We start from the raw sequence: 20,130 nt of genomic DNA on the forward strand, positions 1-20,130 counted from the left end.
AGGCCCTTCCATCCCCGCTGTGGCTGCCTTTCCCACCAAAATGCTTTTCCCGCCTAGAGGGAACGGGGCAGAGAGAGGGAGGGAGAGGGAGGGGGAGAGAGGAAGGGAGAGGGGGAAAAGGGAGAGATATCATGAGCCCAATCACTTCCCCCTGTTAATCTTGCTCCTACTCCAAGTAGGCTTCCCTCCTTTCCCAGTGTCCCGCAGGGATCACTTACCGGGCTTCTGTGGCTCAACTGTCTCCTGCTGCTGCCTCTGCATGCGTGCTTAGGAGAAAAATTCTTCCTCGCGGCTACGGCGCTCCCGCCTCCTGTGCCGCTGCCGTTTTACCCTCCAATGGTCTCTAGCGCGTCTTGCAGCCGGTGTCCCTCTTTGTGCAGCTTGCACTGCATCCTGGAGTCGGCCTCTCTCCCCCCACCCCGCAACGCGTTCCCCGCCACATTGCACCTCCGGCGACTTCGTGCACTGTGTGCACCAGTCAATTGGGGGGGGGGTTGTTTGTGAGGTGGAGGGACAAGCCCTTCCTTTCCCCCTGGCCGATCCAACTCTTGTTCTTTCTCTTCTTATTATTATTTTATTTTTTTATTTTTAAGGACCATTGCTCTGCAGAGCACAACGATTTGACTCCCTGCAGGAGCAGGGCCGGTAAAAACTGGCGTGCCAGGGAAGAGCCCTCCCAGAGGGGATCGTATGATTCGATTGACCCTGCTAACATCAGTCTAGACTTACCCACTCCTAGGCCACGGAAGAAAGAGGCAATTGGACCACTGTTGGGAATAGAAGAAACTCTGAAGGACAGAGAAAAAGACAGGCTTAATGACTTTTTTGCCTCTGATTTCTCCCTAAAGATCTCAAGCCCATCCAGAAATGGTAGAAGACATGACAGGACACCTGGGAGGCTAGTTGACCGTGACAGAGAGGTTGTGGTGAGGCACCTGGTTGCACTGGACGAATACAAATTCCATAGGCTGGATGGTGTGCACTCAAGAGTGCTCAAAGAAACTTTCTAGAGAACTTGCAGGGCCTCTGTCCATCATCTTCAAGGCCTCCTGGAGGACTGGGGATGTGCCACACGATTGGAGAAGAGCTAATCTTTAAGACAGGGAAGAGGGATGACCCGGGAAACTACAGGTCGGTCAGTCTGACTTCTGTTGCTGGGAAGATATTAGAGCAGATTTTAAAGGGATCACTCTGTAAGCATCTGAAGGACCACTTAGTGATCCGGGGAAGTCAACATGGTTTTGTCCCCAACAGGTCTTGTTAGACCAACCTGGTTTCCTTCTCTGATCGATTGATGAGCTTACTGGATTGTAGGAACTCTGTTGATGTGATTTACCTGGATTTCAGCAAAGCTTTTGATAAGGTTCCCCATGACATTCTAATGGGTAAACTGGAAGATTGTTGATGGGACTATAGGACAGTTTGGTGGATAGGGAACTGGTTAGAGGAACGCACCCAAAGAGTGGTGGTCAATGGCATTTCATCAGATTGGAGGGAGATGTCCAGTGGGGTGCCACAGGGCTCAGTTTGGGGCCTGGTACTTTTCAATACTTTTATCAGTGATCTGGATGAAGGGGTAAATGGGCTACTCATTAAATTTGCTGATGATACCAAATTGGGAGGAGTGGCAAACACCCAAGAAGATAGAGTTAAAATTCAACAAGACCTGAATACCCTGGCAAAGTAGGTGCACAGTATTACATCTGGGCCACAAAAATGTGAAGCACAAATACTGGATGGGGGATACACTTCTGGACAGTAGTGTATGCGAAAGAGATCTTGGGGTAAGAGTGGACTGTAAATTAAATATGAGCAGTCAGAGTAATGCGGGGGCCAAAAAAGGCAAACTCAGTCTTGGGTTGTATCAAAAGGGCCATTGCATTGAAATTGCAGGTCATAGCCCCTCTCTATACTGCCCTGGTCAGGCTGCACCTGGAGTACTGTGTGCATTTCTGGAGGCCTCACTTCAAAAAGGATGTGGACAAAATTAAGAGGGTGCAGAAGAGAGCAACGAGGATGATCAGGGGTCTGGAGACTGAGCCCTACGAGGAAAGGCTGAGGGCCTTGGGAATGTTTAGTTTGGAGAAGAGGAGATTGAGGGAGGACATGATTGCTCTCTTTAAATATTTGAAAGGCTGTCATTTGGAGGAGGGCAAGGAGTTGTTCCAGTTGGCAGCAGAGGATAAGACCCGAAGCAATGGGCTTAAATTACATGCAGAATGGTACCAGCTAAATATTAGGAAAAACTTTTTCACAGTCAGAGTACTTCAAAGGTGGAATCACCTACCTGGGGAGGTGGTGAGCTCCCCTTCACTGGCAGTTTTCAAGAAGAGGCTGGATGAATATTTGTCAGGGATGCTTTAGGCTCATCCTGCATTGGGCAGGGGGTTGGACTAGAAGGTCTGTATGGCCCCTTCCAACTCTGTGATTCTATGATTCTGTGATTCTGAGATGGCTTGACTCAATAAAAGAAGCGATGTCCTCCAGTTTGTAGGATCTGAGCAAGTCTGTTAATGATAGGACATTCTGGAGGTCTTTCCTTCATAGGATTGCCATAAGTCAGAGGCGACTTGATGGTACAAAACACACATAGATGCTACTGGACTCTTGCTCTTTTCCAATCATGATGTTGTTAGTATAAATAGGGACAGCTCATCTGGGCACTGACCTTTTAATATTTATATTAGATGATCCTATGCATGCCTAATTTATGTCCCACTAAGCCAAATGCCGCTAGTCAACCATGCATGACAGCTCATGAGGAGCTCAATAAAACATCTCTTGCTGTTTACCTGTGAATACTGTAGCACTTACAAGTTGACAAGTTTTCTCTGGATTTGGATCTACGTTCTTAATCTCTGTCAAGGCAGGGAGTTGTGTACCAAGACTGCTCATTAGGTTAAAATCTGTGTCTTCTAGCAAAGAGATGCTAAGATTAAAGTCAATTATCTAACAAACGAGTTCAGTTTCTGTGGAAAAAAAATTACTCTTTCTTTAAGCGATATATATAGACCTTCAACATTTTTCTGAGAGAGCAGATTAATTGTAAAACAAAACATTTATGGGTATCAAACAGAGCCATATTTTTCATGATTAAAAGCCCTTAAGCAAAATTTTGTATCCAAACACTGCTAAACTCATGTGCCAGGTCTAAATTTTCTTCCAATTACAATTTGAAGTGAGAAGCTGTCTGTTGTTTCCTCAAAAAACTGTTTCTTTCTCCCAAGTTATCCATCTTCTAGACCTCTTCTTTCTTCACCACTATGCTAGACTATTATATTTGCCATGCAAGTGATGGATAAGGTTACATCTCGGGGATTACAGAATGATTGATGAAGTTCTATATCCCTGCCCAGTGCACAGGGAATACATCTGGGACCAAGCAATCACTGTTTGGTGGCACTGTGACAGATTGAAACATTGGCTCAGCCTGGTCAGTGGTGAATGCTTTGCTTTCTTCAAAACAAGTGTGGGGTCTGTCCCAGGTTATGAATCTGTCTTTCTGCATTATACTTTCCTTAGTCAGCAGAACAGGGAAAACACAAATGAGAGGATTTAACCATTATTGTCTTTAGAGAAGTCTTTTTTACTCCCTCTTTTGCATAACCAAAAAGGCCAATTGTTGACAGCTACACAAGCACCTGTATAACTTTGGCCGTCACACATGATTTTGTTCTACACATCCTATTACCTCCAAGATTGTTTGGAAATACCTTGAGAGCCAATTCTCATGACCCAAGCAGTATCATGAAAACATGAATGGAGAGATGTCTGTTGAGCTGCACTTGTGGAAAGCTAATTGTGACATGACTGCATTGTGGGAAATACAATTTGTAAATCAGTCCAACCCCGCCACACATCAGTTTTGGTAATTTTGGCTTGGAGTATGGGGTTTTCCGCATGGTTTTTATCATCAGTTCTGCCCCCATACTGCTCCAGGTTATTTCCTAATTTCTGCACACTTTTTTTGCCTTCAGGTTTTTCTTTGGTTTTTTGCCCCTCTCTTTTTTCCCTGGTTCTTTTGAGACCACTTTTACCCCAATCTTTTTTTGAAGCCAGTTCTGAGATACCTTGTTTCCTTGTGTGTATTGCTTCTTTTGGTTTTGTTTGCTCCATCCTCCAACCTACTTTTCGATGATTAGACATTCATCATTGTTGAACCACTCCTTCTTTTTCCTCTCATCTGTAGTTTTATTTTTAATATATATATTTTAAAAATTATCATTGTCACATTGCTCTATTGGCCTGCTGTTGTAAAAAAAAGATGCAGCAGGTTCTTTGAATTCCCAGCTTTCATTTTTAAAAAAAGTCAGTCTCTAATAAAAAGGCATTCCTCTGCAATGGAAGTCTTTAAAGGAAAAGGCATATCTCTGCCATTGAAGAGGCTACTTTAAAAATATATATAAATGCTGGGAAATCAGAGAACCTGATGCACCTATTATTACAGTGGTCGGTTGGTATAGTGATATGAAAATGATGACTTTTTAAAAAAAACTGTAAAAGCCCCACTGGCCCGGGGGTAGTGGTGGACTGGGGAAGATTAGGATTGGTGGTGGAACTACTCCTTTTTTAGACTACCTCATGCAAAGGCAGGCAGTGTGTTCATTTTCTATCTTTTTTTAAAAAATCAGCCCTTCTATTGATATAACCATTTGCAAAAAATAAAAAAGTGTGTGAATGCTGTAAAGCAACCAATAACAACAGCACCCTTCTTTGAAAATCCTGATTATTTAAGGCATGTGAGGAAGAAAATAGACTCCACAACTGTAAAAATGCACAAGAAGGCCAGATGTGCAAACAAACTGAACTCAAACCGATTCCAGTGCTTATGGATCGACCGCTAAGAAAATCAAGAACAAGTCAAGTCATCTTGAGTTTTGGTAAGGAAGGAATGGCATACACAGCACAATCCAAAGCAGTGCTGCACCCTTCTAAGCTCACAGACTTCAGTGGATTTGAAGGCGCAACTCTGCTTAGAAGCATAGCAAGCAAACAGTGAGCACATTAGCAAGCAAGTAATGGGCACATGATGTAGTAGCTAGCCAAGGTAAATAATTGTGAGGATGCAACTGTAACACACTTAATTGAATAAAAGATTAATTGGAATCAAAGGGACATTTGAATATAAGTGTTTGGGCTTGAGCTATAAACCTTATTAATCTCAATGGAGATTCTTCTATTCTACTTGGACAACTTTTAAAGCCAGAAATAAATACATTTAATTTATTTACTTTACATTCCTAACATAATTAAGGGAACAACATAATATATCTTTGGCTAGATCTAATAACATAAATAAATGCAAGCAGAGATGCTTCCTAATTATGCTTATGGGGAAACATCTACATAATTATTGAGCACAACTCAGTCCATACTTATTTAATCCATTTTCTCATTGGCCGGCTTGGCTGAGTGAATCTGGCCTTAATCATGCTTTCCAATGCTCTTAATACAAGTTCGGCTAATGCAGGAAAGAGGTGGGGTATGGTGCGGAGTGAATGAAAGCAGGTTCCTTCCTTGCTATTTCTTGGGATGACAATTTTCCAAGATCTTTCTGTGTCCTGAAAAACAGTTCTCCTTACTGGCACTAATGTCTGACAATGGAAAAGCTATTCAAGCAGCAAGACAAGGTATGTCACATGCACTGCTGCAAATGAGTAGGGGCTGATATTAATGACTAGGAAGCCAAGCCAAGCCAAGTTCTTGGTAGTCGGTACATCAAAAAGAGGCTGCAAGAGGTATTTTAATGTAAAGTGGGCCCTCCATGTTCTTCTCCACTGCTTCAGACAAGCAATAGCAAGAAAAAAATCCTTCAGCTTTCGCCAGAACATTTGAGAAAGGCAAAGACCCTTCCAAATCACCATCAGATTCGCATCCTTGGATCGAAATCCCAGCTTCTCGTGTATCACTGCTGAAATCAAATATGCAACTAGATGTGTGTTGTGTTTGGAAAATTCTCAGGTATGCACTTTGCTATTCTGCTTACACTGGAATCTTTAAAAAAAATCAAATAAAAAAATACCCAGAACACTTTCATCTCCTTCCATGAATTGCTGCTCCTTTTCCAGCTAGGATTAATGTGTGTGAGTCATAATCCAGCCTCCTATCTACTCTTAGGAAATGGAGAAGGAGGATACAAATTGAGACTCCTTTTGCTGTCAAAAGCAAGATCATCTGACTTTACTGAACAGGGTAAGTTGAGGTGATCATTGTTTAAAAAAATACAAGAGTTACCTATTATCACATTTGCAAGGTTGACTTTTAAACCATTAAAGCTTTTTCTTTTTAGCCTGATGGTACAGGAACTAAAATAGCATATGCAAGAAGAGATGTGTACCAGGAACACACACACTCCGATGTGATTATTGTACAGTATGGTACAGTTTCTGAATCCCTGTTGAAAGCAGGATGATTTATATTTGAATCAAACTGCACAGGCTTGAGCTGTAAGCCCCATTATTCTCAGTGGAAGGCCTTTCTTCAATTAATTTACTCACCTCAAGGTTCCTTTTAGAACCAGAAAAAAGAAGAAAACCTTAAAGGCATGCTTTACACTCCTGTCAAAATTAAGGAAATGAACAAACTTAACGTGGCTTTACCTAATATATAATATCCTTACATACAAGTAGAGTTTCTTCTGGGTTGTGCTCATGGGGATTCACATGGTTACTGGCCACAATGCAGCCCATGTCTGCTTAACTGATTTTCTCACTTGGCCAGCTTGGTTCAGTGAATCAGTGCTAACCATGATCAGCTCTCTAATCAGTCTCTAAATGGATTAGACTGGCTATGGATTTGCTTTCTTCATTCTAGAACAGGTTAGCAAACCTAGAATCACCAAGGTGTTATTCAAAAAACTGACTCCAACTGCAGAAACACATGGATCATGGCTGCCATGGCCACAGGTACACTCCCAATTACAATCTCCACACTAGACAACCCAACAGAACCCTCCCAAAAAACCCCAGGACCCCCTGAGCAGGCTAACAAGCCACTATTCGTTTCTATTGTGAGGAAAAATGAATCCCACTGCAGAAATACATGGATCATGCCCCCCCCCCCCCGGTTCAATCTCCCTGAAACCTATGGAGTCTTTAGAGGACAGACAGTGGTATGTCCACTGAAATTTTTGCCAGGTTTCTTTTGCAAAATGCCACCTCCATCCCCTTGGATAGCCACCATAGTTTTCCCCATAGGGAATAATGGAGATTGGAGGTAGCTAGGGGCACCTTCTCTGGGGGGGGCATAAAATGGCTCCCCAGGGTCCAAAATCTACCAAATTTGCAGGGGACCTACTCCTAACTGTCCTCCAAAGACCCTCCAAATTTCAGGGAGACTGAACTCTGTGGAAGCCATGATCTATGTGTTTCTGCAGTGGTAGTCAGTTTTTCCCCACAATAGAAACAAATGGGATGGCTGGGGGCACCTTCTTTGGGAGGCCTTAAAATGGCCCCCTGAAATGCAATCTTCATTAATCTTGGCGAGGTCTTTAGAGGACAGTCGGGGTATGTCCACTGAAAATGTTGTTGATTTGTTTTGCAAAATGTGAAGCACCCTTCAAAAAAGAGCACCCCCTGAGCAAGCTGACCAGCCACTCTCCATTAGTTTCTATTGTGGGGGGAAAATGAATCCTACTACACAAACACATAGATCATGCCCCCTCCAGGGTCCAATCACCCTGAAACTTGGGGGGGGGGGGTCTTCAGAGGCAAGTTAGGACTAGGTCCCCTGCAAATTGGGTGGTTTTTTTCTTGCAAAATGCCACGCCAGCCCCATGTTTAGCTTCCCTGGATAGCTCCCTTACTTAGCTCCTCTAGTTTGCGCCATAGCGAATAATGGAGATTGGAGGTAGATGGGGCACCTTCTCTGGGGGACCATAACATGCCCCCCGAAGTCCAATCTTCATGAAAGTTCAGTAGTTGTGAGAGAACAGTTAGGAGTAAGTCCCCAGCAAATTTGGTAAAATTCAGTCCAAAAATGCCCCCCAGACCCCCAGAAAGCCCCAAATCATGTTTCCCATTGGAAACAGGCAGGAAGCAGTGATTCTTGCTGCTGTGGTTCTCAAAACTTGCTGAAGCACTTTGGTAAACTTAGGTTCGGTATTACCAAATCGCTTCAGTAATACTTAACATGCTTCAGTAATACCTAATCTTAATGAAGCGGGTAAAATTTGGTATCTTGAACCCAAATTGCACATCCCTATTTGGGAGCACTCCCGTGCCTTGCATCAAGCTGATTTGGGACCCAAACAGGCCTCATTTGGGACCCAAATCAGCCCAGTTTGAAACAAGGGAGTGCTCCTGCGGCCTGCACAATGATGTTACTCCTGGGAGTGACAGCATTGCACCATACTCATTGTGATGAGAAACAAAAGGTGAATGCTGGGTCCCCCCTTCCCGCTAGAAGTGTAAGGGGACATGGCAACCCTAATGCAGATCCACCCAGGCTATTGTAATCTTCCCAGTCAGCTGCAAAGGATGCACATGACTGGGACTGCCCAAGGGTTTCAGGCTTTCAAATATGATTAGGGCTTTGCAAAAAGAACCAGTAAGGAATTGCCCTTGTAGAAAAATCTGAAAGGGCTCTAGGATAAAAGAAATGATTCAAAAGCATCTGAGGACCAGTCTGAAGCTAAATTTTTACCCATACCTTAAAACCCTGTTTTTACCCAGCTCTGTGCTACAAGATATGGCTACTGGAACTGGGCCAGATCTCTTTTATTCATCCTTAGATTCATCCCAATCATGTAAACAAATAAGAAATTTTAATGAATCAAGAAAGCACTATTGCCTGATAATTTATCCACAGGCCTTAAGCAGAAGTATTATTTAAGGGTTCAGTCCAGACATGCCATTATAGGGTAAGGGAAGGACTGTGGAGGTGGGGAGCTGACTATGTGGGAAGAAGAAATGGCAGCAGGGTCTTCGTGGAAAAGAGAGCAATTCTGGCAATATAAATTTTTCTCCACAACCACAAAGGTCTGGTTTGAATGCTGCAGTGCAAGTTCCTAAAATGGTGGATGTCATGGACAGTTGCCTCTCTTATGTTGTCCATGGACTTGTGACTTGTGACTATTTTTCCATTACTGGACATCATATGTATCCTCTGAAGTGAGATATTCCGTGCTGCTCCTTTCAAAAACAGATTATGACGGCTTATGGAGTATTGTCACTTTTCTTCTTGTCACTTCTCTTAACATTTCCATTTGTACCGCTCCTCTGGCCAGCAAACTGAAATTGGCCTTGTGATGTGCCAATTTACTAATAAAAAGTATTCGGGGAAATATAGCACTCTGCATCTGTTGCTGAATCCAACAAACCAACATAATATGTCATTTCTATTATAAATCTATCTTGTTTTGTGTTCAGAATATGAAACTTTTGGCACGTCTATGTTTAACTCAGTATGTTATGGATATTCCTTTCTTCAAAGCCCTGAAGGTTTAGAACATTTGGAGCAGAGGAAGACAGTTGGAAACAGATTCAGAGGAACCAAGGAATTCTAGCAGCCTTCATGGGGACCTGCTAGAGATGGACAGGATGCACCTGCAATGGGAGACAGGGATCTGATGCCAATATGGCTTCTTGGGCCAGGCTCTGAAGAAGAAGAAATGTACTTCCCAAATTTCAGGCTAATTTCCAAGAGGATATGTTGCTATTGCATATTCATAAGCGAAAAACTAGCTGGGGGAAAGACAACAATGTTATTTCAACTATGTCGAAGTACGCAGTTGATGGTTGCTGTTACCTCTTCATGACCCCAACAAAGCAACAGCTTTAAATGTTTTCTGAGGAAACCTTCACTGACCTTTAGGAGAGGTGGTTCAGTCCCTCAGATCTATCTACTATCAAGTTATCACAGGGAGAGCCAAAGGACTTTGATTTGTATGAGATGATTTGGTTACCAAAGAAATACATTTCAAGAGACAACTGAACTTGATCCTGGGAAACCTTACCAAACTGATGTGCTGGGAATAGGAAGAGAATAGATCTAAGCTGGATGAGTCAGTTGATGGATTCAGTAGACAAATAGCTCTAGATCCACACAATATTTAAGCTCAACCTACTTCTGACAGTTTTATTGCATAACAAATATGGTTGCCTTGCCCACCTTAGGGAACCATTATATGGCAGATTCCGGACAGATTTACTCTGTGCTCTTTCATAATATACCAGGTTGTATCAATTGGCCCTTCAAACATCACTTAAGCATGCTCTACAAACACTGCCTTAGATATAAAAATTCTTATCCATTTAGGGAGGCCAAAGATTGCACTCCAATAAGAGTAGCCTCTTGTACTTCCTGTATGGCAGGGAAACCTCTCTACTGTTGTGACTGCAAAAGCATCATTATAGAGCCTGTCCCAACAGCATGACGGAATAAAAAAGGATGGGATGATCCTTCTCATTTGCTTTTTGGCCCACAGTATTGCAGCAATCCCTTACACACAGCAATCCCTGAATTGTTTTACTGCCATTACAAATCATATGAAGAAAGCAGACTGAGAAAGCGAACTCCTGGAAAGCAGAGACTTGGTGGCAGGGGCTGGCAGATGAGAAGTGTTTGTGTAAGATGGGGTGGGTGATCTAGTGAATAGATTGTGGTCACAGGAAGGTACATGAAGGGTCTCTAGGAAGGGAAATATTAAAGATGATTGTTTTAGGGTATATGGCATGCAGGTATGTGTCAGGAATGTGATAGCTGAAGACCACGAGTGTAGGAATTTGGATGCTGTTTTTACATTATCTTTTCCCCTTACATTTTAAAACATTTTTTCTACAAGCTACTGAGTTTGTAATACTATCCATCTGCTTTACTAGTTTATATTAAATTATTAATTTGTTTATTACTGGTTCCTTCCTGTTTGATTGATCTAAAATATTCTACAAATAAGAAACTGGGAATCAGAGAAGGGTAACAAGGAATTGGGAATTTCTTTCAGAACTAGGCTAAATATTAAACAAACATTCTTAGTTCAGTATTTAGGTCACAATATGTGAGGATTCTGATGGCCATCCAGCAGCCTGGGAGGGAACTTCCTGAAGACTTCAGAAATGTGTACCACTCCTCTTAGTCCTAGCCCCTGCTTCAAAAGATGGGGAGGATTTGGCTGAGGTACGCTTTTTTCCCTGAATTAAAATTGAAGCTATGCTTCACTCTACGATCTGAAAAGGGTTTTAAAAGCTTGAACAGGAGCAAGAATAATCTAGCCTCAAAGAAGTCCATTTCTGAATAAGCCACTGCTTTGGACTTTTCCTCTCTCTCTCTCTCTCTCTCTCTCTCTCTCTCTCTCTCACACACACACACACACACACACACACACACACACACACACACACACACACACTTCTCTCTTATATAAGGCAGGTCTCTGTCCTGAGTAGTTTGTGGCACAGAAGACACAGCAAAAGGAGGAGAGGCCCAGATGATCAAGGAAAGAATATGCATTCAATCCAGTTGAACATGCCTTCAGACTTTGTTTCAAAGAGGAGGGGAGCTGGGACAAACTCTTCACAGAACAGATGGCTTTTGACATTTGAGGAAGAATTTGAAGGAAAAGACAATGGTGGAACCCTTCAGGTTTTCTGTGAGGCAGTTCCACGGATGAGGGGCAGTGAGGGTGGAGTCATTTGTGGGGAAAGGAGGTGTTTGGGTGGTGGAGATGGCAAAGTGAAAGGCCTGGCAGGGGTATATTAGTATATGAGAGTAAAGGGATAAAAGGGGAGGCAATGCCCTAGAGGGCTTTGAAGCTAAGAGTATACTTTGTCCCAGGAAATACATGCAGGCTGGGCAAGAGCTGTGAACCATTCAAAAATACAAAGGCTGCTTCCTTGGACTTTGTGATCAGTGGACTCTTTATTTAATCTTGATTTTTTTTATCACACACTAACAATTGTCTTGCAACACACAGAGAGAGCCAGTTTGGTGCAGTGGTTAAGAGCGCAGGACTCAAATCTAGAGAAGCGGGTTTGATTCCTCACTCCTCCACTTGAAGCCAGCTGGGTGACCTTGGGTCAGTCACAGCTTCTAGGAGCTCTCTCAGCCCCACCCACCTCACAGGGTGTTTTGTTGTGGGGATGTTGACATACTTTGTAAACCACTCTGAGTGGGTGTTAAGTCATCCTGAAGGGCGGTATATAAATCGAATGTTGTTGTTGTTGTTGTTATTACAGTATACTGGACCATCATGATGATAAGACACTACAAATCTACAACCTGATTACGCTGAAATTGGTTTCATAACATAAAAGTTGTACAGATACCCTCAAGGCATCCCATCAGAAATATCCTATACCTCAGTTAAGCCAGGGCATTGCTTTAAACCTCTTTGAACAAATATCTGTACCTACATTTTAATTGATTGTGCCAAAGGAACTGTAGCTGCAAGAGTGTTTACACAACTAAGGGGCTGCTTTCAACCCCCCCCCCAAATAAAAAGAGACTTGAAAGTTATTCTACTTGCTGTATGAAATGTAAGACGCTACTGAAACATGCTGTGCAGAAAGACAAATTGAAAACATTTTCAGTTATTTAGAGAGCTAAATAAACTTTCTCTGAATCCATTTTCTCCAACAGTGTCACAAGAACCACAAAGCTGTAATCCATAACAAACTTAGTAGTGTTGAAATCAAGAAATGGCAGTAATAAAGCATTCTCAAGCTATTTCACAATTCAATTTGGGCTCCTCGGACTGTTGTGTTTATGTGTCTCCACCTAAGTGCAGGGGAATCCAATCCTTAAGTGGTTTGTTCAACCTTCATGGTGTTCTTGGTTTTGTAAATGAAAAAAGAAACATTCTATTCTAACTTTTCCTGATTAAGCTATGGCAAGTTCCAGGTTAATTAGAAATGTATAGTTTTTGTGATAAATGCATCCTCTTTACCTGTTAATACTATTATTCTGCCGGTGGATTTCAATACTTTATTGGAGGCTTCTCTTGCACTGCAAAAATAAAGTAACTCAACCATAACAGCCACTCTAAAACATGGTTCCCTGACCCTGGCTGCAGCTTTCTTGCTTCCAGTCTCCCTCAATAGGTTTCTCCCTTCCAGCAGCAGTCTTTTATGTTCTCTACCAAAATAACAAAGCAGGGGTGACCATTAGTAATGAGTGTTGGTGTAGGGTTGGTAATATCTTCCTAAGTAATAGAGGCAGGGGGAGGCAGAAAAGAAGGCAGCAGGGGTGGCTGGAAGATGAGTATAAAAGGCGGAATACTTACTGTACTCATATCTGAACTTCCCTCTCTCTTTTAGAGCTTAGTTATAATAGGTTTTAATCATGTATCCCTCCCCTGAAACAAAGAGTTCATGACTATTTCACCAGCCTTTTCTTGGCTGAGAAGTAAACAGCAAAAAAGACTGGGGCAAAGGCCATTCTAGTCCCATTATAGCCAGCTTCAAACTTTCTGGTTTTCAGCTTATACATTTGGGGGCAGTCTGAGCTTGGGAAGAGGGGGGAAACTTGTGGGTGGGTGGCATAAGGTAATTTTTTCACTGGTTTTGTTGTTTTTATAAACTGCTATTAGAACCAGCAGAGGGGGAAAAAACAGGTTTCCTGTCTTTCTTCCCAACCATGCATCGCAGGGATTGTGGCAATGTTTACTGGGGAATGGGACTAAGGGCCAAGCTACAAGTGACAAATGACACTTGATCGGCAAGTGTATTTCTCCCTGTTCACTTGCCCTCCACTCAATCCACTTGCTGTTCAAGTGTCTTTCGTCATGTGTAGCTTGGCCCTAAGCAAAATGTAGATTCCTCATAGTTGTTTAAAAAGAAAATTAGAACCTGAAGAACCATCCACAGATTTCCAACATCTTTTCTAGTTGCAGCATGAGTATACTCAGGAGCAAACCTAGGTTTCCCTCCTGATACAGGCAACCTTTAGCCATCATGATAAACTCTGATTTGTTCAAACTGTGCAAATCGCACTTTGTGCATAAACTCTAGCTTGCCTGCTTTTTGTCTCTCTCCCAGCAAGTAGGTCATCTTCCCTATACCACTATCGCAGTGGCCAGCTGGGCATGAGAAGAAGTACTGGCTAACAAACTCTGGTTTGTTAATTCAGACATCACAATGAAACCACAATTAGTCAACAGGCTAGCTACAAGCTCTAATTTGAAATTCTGGTTTGGTGCTAGCCAACGTGTTGGACTATCAGCTTTTAGACTTCACATCTAACCCAGGTTTGATGAAACTACGGTTTGGTTTATCATGTCTAATGCAGCCAATGCATAAAATGGTCTTTAAAGGTTTTGGAAAAATAAGACATTAATAGAAATCTTTGCAATTGATAATCTAGCATCAGTTAAATTTTAATTGAGAATATCCTTTGGTTTAGTATAGTGGTCAATTCTGGTGATAATCCTATCACTCATAGTGGCAGAACTGAGGTATATCCACACTATCACTTGGGATAGTCTTCTTCCTTTTCTCCTTCTGATCAATTTGAGTCATTTCCCCTCTTAATTAATCCCTTGCAATAAAATGTTCCCTTGTTTTTTTATTTATTTATTTATTTTTATTTTTTCAATTTATATACCGCCCATCCCCAGGGGCTCTGGGCGGTGAACAGTTAAAATTGATAAAAACAAAGACTAAAATCAATATACAAATAATAAAACAAATTAACAAGGTGCAGTGGTGGGGAGAACCTTCCCCACCCCAAAGGTGGGAGGCCGACATGGCACCGCCCCCTTTAATCACCAAACGCCTGGCGGAACAGCTCTGTCTTACAGGCCCGGCGGAACGATAATATGTCCCGCTGGGCCCAGGTTTCCATTGACAGAGCGTTCCACCAGGCTGGGGCCAGGACTGAAAAGGCCCTGGCCCTGGTTGAAGCGAGGCAGGCTTCCTTAGGGCCGGGGACCACAAGTAAATGTTTATTCGCTGATCGAAGCGATCTCCGGGGAACGTACAGGGAGAGGCGGTCCCGAAGATATGCCGGTCCCAACCCACTCAGGGCTTTAAAGGTAAGAACCAACACTTTGAACCTGATTCGGAATTCAACCGGAAGCCAGTGCAACTGGCGCAGGACAGGTGTGATGTGTGACTGGTAAGGTATACCAGTCAGGACCCATGCTGCCGCATTCTGGACCAGTTGTAATTTCCGGATCAGGCCCAGGGGTAGCCCAGCGTAGAGTGAGTTACAGTAATCTAGCCTGGAGGTGACCGTTGCATGGATCACTGTAGCCAGGTCCTGGGGCGTCAGGTAGGGGGCAAGTTGCCTGATCTGATGAAGATGGAAAAATGCAGACTTGGCAACCGCCGTGACCTGGGCCTCCATCGATAGGGAGGCATCCAGGAGCACACCCAGACTCTTTACCACTGGCAAAGTTGCCAGTGGTGTCCCATCCAGGGCAGGGAGCTGGATCCCAACATCTGGCAGCCCCCGTCCCAGCTGCAGGACCTCCGTCTTCACTGGGTTCAGTTTCAGCCTGCTCTGTTTCAACCATGCTGTCACAGCCTCCAAAGCTCTGGCCAGATTGTCTGGGGCTGTGTCTGGCCGTCCGTCCATCAACAGAAAAAGTTGGGTGTCATCCGCGTATTGATGACAACCCAGCCCTAACCTCCGCACCAACTGGGCGAGGGGGCGCATATAGATGTTAAATAACTTCGGGGAGAGTATCGCCCCTTGGGGAACCCTGCACACCAAAGGGTGACGGGGCGATAGATCTCCCCCGAGCGCCACCCTCTGTCCCCGACCCTGGAGAAAGGAGACCAGCCACTGTAAGGCTGTCCCCCTAATCCCCACGTCGGCAAGGTGGCTGGCCAACAAATCATAGTCAACTGTGTCAAACGCTGCTGTGAGATCAAGTAACACAAGCAGCGCTGACCCGCCTCGATCCAGATGCCTGCAAAGGTCGTCTGTGAGGGCAACCAAGGCTGTCTCCGTCCCATGGCCAGGACAGAAGCCAGACTGGAATGGGTCCAGGACTAGAGCATCATTCAGGAATCCCTGCAGTTGTACCGCCACCGCCCGCTCAATCACCTTGCCCAGGAACGGGAGGTTCGACACTGGGCGGTAACTGGACGGGTTGGTGGGGTCCAAAGATTTTTTTTCAGGAGGGGCCGCACTACCGCCTCCTTTAACACTCCTGGAAAAACCTGAGCTCAGGGAGATGTTAACAATGGCCTCCAAATGGTCCTGTAGCCCCTCTGAGCTGGCCTTCACCAGCCAGGATGGGCAGGGGTCCAGAGGACAGGTGGTTGGCCTCATCCCCTACAGGATCCTGTCAACATCGTCCTGAGAGAGCAGCCTGAAATGGTCTAATACGGACCCAGAAGACGGACAAGGGGTCTCCAGTTCCTTTACTGTATCACCAGTGGGTGGCAGGCCACGGCGAAGGGACAAGATTTTACCCGCAAAATAGCTCGCAAAAGCCTCGCAGCCAATAGTTGAATTAAGAATTTGGTGGTCTCCCTGAGAGAGGGAGACCAAGGACCGAACTGTTCGAAATAATTGAGCCGGGCGTGAGCTAGCGGACGCAATGGAAGCAGCAAAGAAATCCCTCTTTGCTGCTTTCACTGCCACCTCATAGGCTTTCATAAACGTCCTATAAGATGTTCTTGCCTCTTCGTCACGCCCTCGCCTCCACACTCGCTCTAGTCATCTCAGAGACCGCTTCATCTGGCGAAGCTCCTCGGTAAACCAAGGAGCTACCCGTTTGCGGGCTCGGAGAGGACAGCAGGGGGCAATAGCGTCGATGGCTTCGGAAAGACGGCCATGCCAATCATCCACCAGCTCATCTAACGTACTGCCAGGGGGCATCGGATCCCGCAGAGCCGCCTGGAAACCAATTGGATCCATAAGCCTCCGCGGGCGAGCGTAAATCCACTCACCGCTCACCCGGGAAAGGAGCGGCATGCTCAGACGAGCCTTCAGAACAAAGTGATCTGACCATGGCACTGCATCATAGGCATCCAGGACCACCATCATCCCTGCCCCAAAAATCAAATCCAGCGTGTGACCTGCTTGATGCGTGGGAGCCGAAACAAACTGGGAGAGTCCTAGGGCCGCCATGGAGGACACCAGGTCAATGGCCTGCATGGAGGCATCGTCGTCAGCATGGACGTTGAAATCCCCGAGAACCAAAGGTTCGGGAATTCCAAGGCCCAGCTGGCCACCGCCTCCAAGAGACCAGACAGGGAAGATGCAGGTGCAGTAGGCAGTTGGTACACCATGCATATTGCCAACCTCTCCTTGGCGTCCAACGCTAGGCCCACACAATCAATGCCAGTAATTTTTGGGGTGGGGAGTGGTCTGAAGGAGAAAGACTCCCGAATGAGCAAAGCCACGCCTCCCCCCCGACCACTTGTCCAGGACTGGTGGAGGACCGTGTAACCTGGGGGGGCTAGTTCTTTCAAAGCGACCGTCTCGCCCTCCCTCACCCATGTCTCGGTCACGCAAGCCAGGTCCACATTCAATGCTGCAAGATAATCTTGCAGCGTTTTGGTCTTATTATTTATGGACCTGGCATTGCACAGCGCTAGTGTTGGAGAGTGGTTTAATATCCTAGCCTCACAACAGGTATATCTTGGGATGGGACGCAGATTGGAAGGGCACCGAGCCCTACCATGTCTCACTGCCCTTCCCTTCCATAATCTGCTCCCACCACCATACCTCCCGCGTCCCCCGACCCCAAGCCGGCCTCCTCACCAATGATCATAGTGCTAACCCACCACCCTCACAAAATCAACAGCCCACCAACTATCACAGACTAAGCTATCAAACATACACAAAACCCCAATACCCTACCAAATTAACAACATAGACTACAATAACTAACACACATAGTATAAAAACAATAAACAATAACAAGGCGAGCAGTCCCCTAGCAGCAGTCTTATAGGCTGGAGCAGCAAGGGGCGGGGCCGGGCAGATGGAAAGGCCAGCCCTTGATGGAAGCAACTCCCTTGGCAGCAGCAGCAGCAGCAGTGCAGGCTACAACAACCTTTGTAGGCTGGAGCAGCAAGGGGCGGGGCCGGGCAGATGGAAAGCCCAGCCCTTGATGGAAGCAGCTCCCTTGGCAGCAGCAGCAGCAGCAGTGCAGGCTACAACAACCTTTGTAGGCTGGAGCAGCAAGGGGCGGGGCCGGGCAGATGGAAAGCCCAGCCCTTGATGGAAGCAGCTCCCTTGGCAGCAGCAGCAGCAGCAGCAGCCGTGCAGGCTACAACAACCTTTGAAGGCTGGAGCAACCAGGGGCGGGGCCAGGCAGATGGAAAGCCCAGCCCTTGATGGAAGCAGCTCCCTTGGCAGCAGCAGCAGCAGCAGCAGTGCAGGCTACAAAAGCCTTTGTAGGCTGGAGCAGCAAGGGGCGGGGCCAGGCAGATGGAAAGCCCAGCCCTTGATGGAAGCAGCTCCCTTGGCAGCAGCAGCAGCAGCAGCAGTGCAGGCTACAAAAGCCTTTGTAGGCTGGAGCAGCAAGGGGCGGGGCCAGGCAGATGGAAAGCCCAGCCCTTGATGGAAGCAGCTCCCTTGGCAGCAGCAGCAGCAGCAGCCGTGCAGGCTACAACAACCTTTGAAGGCTGGAGCAACCAGGGGCGGGGCCAGGCAGATGGAAAGCCCAGCCCTTGATGGAAGCAGCTCCCTTGGCAGCAGCAGCAGCAGCAGCAGTGCAGGCTACAAAAGCCTTTGTAGGCTGGAGCAGCAAGGGGCGGGGCCAGGCAGATGGAAAGCCCAGCCCTTGATGGAAACAGCTCCCTTGGCAGCAGCAGCAGCAGCAGCAGTGCAGGCTACAACAACCTTTGTAGGCTGGAGCAGCAAGGGGCGGGGCCAGGCAGATGGAAAGCCCAGCCCTTGATGGAAGCAGCTCCCTTGGCAGCAGCAGCAGCAGCAGTGCAGGCTACAACAACCTTTGTAGGCTGGAGCAACAAGGGGCGGGGCCAGGCAGATGGAAAGCCCAGCCCTTGATGGAAGCAGCTCCCTTGGCAGCAGCAGTAGCAGCAGTAGGCTACAACAACCTTTGTAGGCTGGAGCAGCAAGCGGCGGGGCCCCTTGTTTTACAAGTGTCTTCCAAGAAAATGTTTTTTGTGGCATCTTCCACAAAGATGAGCCTTTAAAATCTGATATTCTTGTCTTGTTCATGACAGCTTACCATAACTTGCCACAGAAGATGGCTATATGAGTAGATAAAAGGAAAGAAAGACTGATTTACTTTCAAAATGGAAAACTAGGGAAATGTAAAGTTTGTTATATGCATTAGACTGTTGCAAACGAAAATTGTTTATGGTAACAATTTCCGGTGTTATGGTTCTAATTACTATGTAAATAAATAGAAATGATTTTAGATTTTGTACAATTGTATCACACTGTTTTTAGAATTATGGCATTTTTTTTAAAAAAAATGTACAAACACAGCTGAAGCAGGACTGGCTCCTTCTAAAATTACAGTTCACTGAGCACTGCTGGAAAGTGTCATCTGCTGGGACACAAAATAGGTGATTTTGCAAAACATTCTCAGTTTTTTCTCAAAAGCATCATTTTATTAATCATCTTAGTGGTCATCTAATTTTCTGGGGCTTTTTTTAACACCAAAAATGACCACAAATCTACCACCCCATATTTACCCGTAGGAAGCCTTGTGGCAAGTCTGCAGTCTTCCATGGATTAAAGGTTAGATCATTAGAAAGTTAAACAGAAATGAGTTTACATACAAGAATACTTCTTTCACTGCTTTAAATTAGTAGAAAAGAGCAAGAGTCCAGTAGCACCTCTAAGACTAACAAAATTTGTGGTAGGGTATGAGCTTTCGTGAGTCACAGCTCACTTCTTCAGAGCTGCGACTCACAAAAGCTCATGCCCAACCACAAATTTTGTTAGTTTTATAGGTGCTACTGGACTCTTGCTCTTCTCTACTGCTACAGACAAACATGGCCACCCATCTTGCTTTAAATTAGTTTGACTGGGATTTTTATTCAGGTCGCTTAATTTATGTTCAAGGCATTCCCTGTAAATGGTATCAAAGTGACTTACAACCATAAACATCTAGTAAATATCACATAATGGAACCAAGAATCTATCAATTACCAAGAGCTATAAATCAAACCCACTAAAATCTCTGGCAAATGCAATGGCCTTATACTCTCCTCACTTTCTCTGGTAGCCCATTTCATAATGCGGGTGCAACTACAG

At 45.1% G+C, this 20,130-nt stretch overlaps 1 protein-coding gene across 1 annotated transcript in view; it reads right to left on the minus strand.

Annotated features, from left to right (window-relative positions):
- Nucleotides 1-20,130, minus strand: part of TGFB2 (transforming growth factor beta 2) — a 120,686-nt gene that overhangs the window by 43,932 nt on the left and 56,624 nt on the right. The window lies entirely within an intron of this gene.

This window comes from Eublepharis macularius, chromosome 1 (genome assembly GCF_028583425.1).
Source record: "Eublepharis macularius isolate TG4126 chromosome 1, MPM_Emac_v1.0, whole genome shotgun sequence".
NCBI classification, from domain to species: Eukaryota; Metazoa; Chordata; class Lepidosauria; order Squamata; family Eublepharidae; genus Eublepharis; species Eublepharis macularius.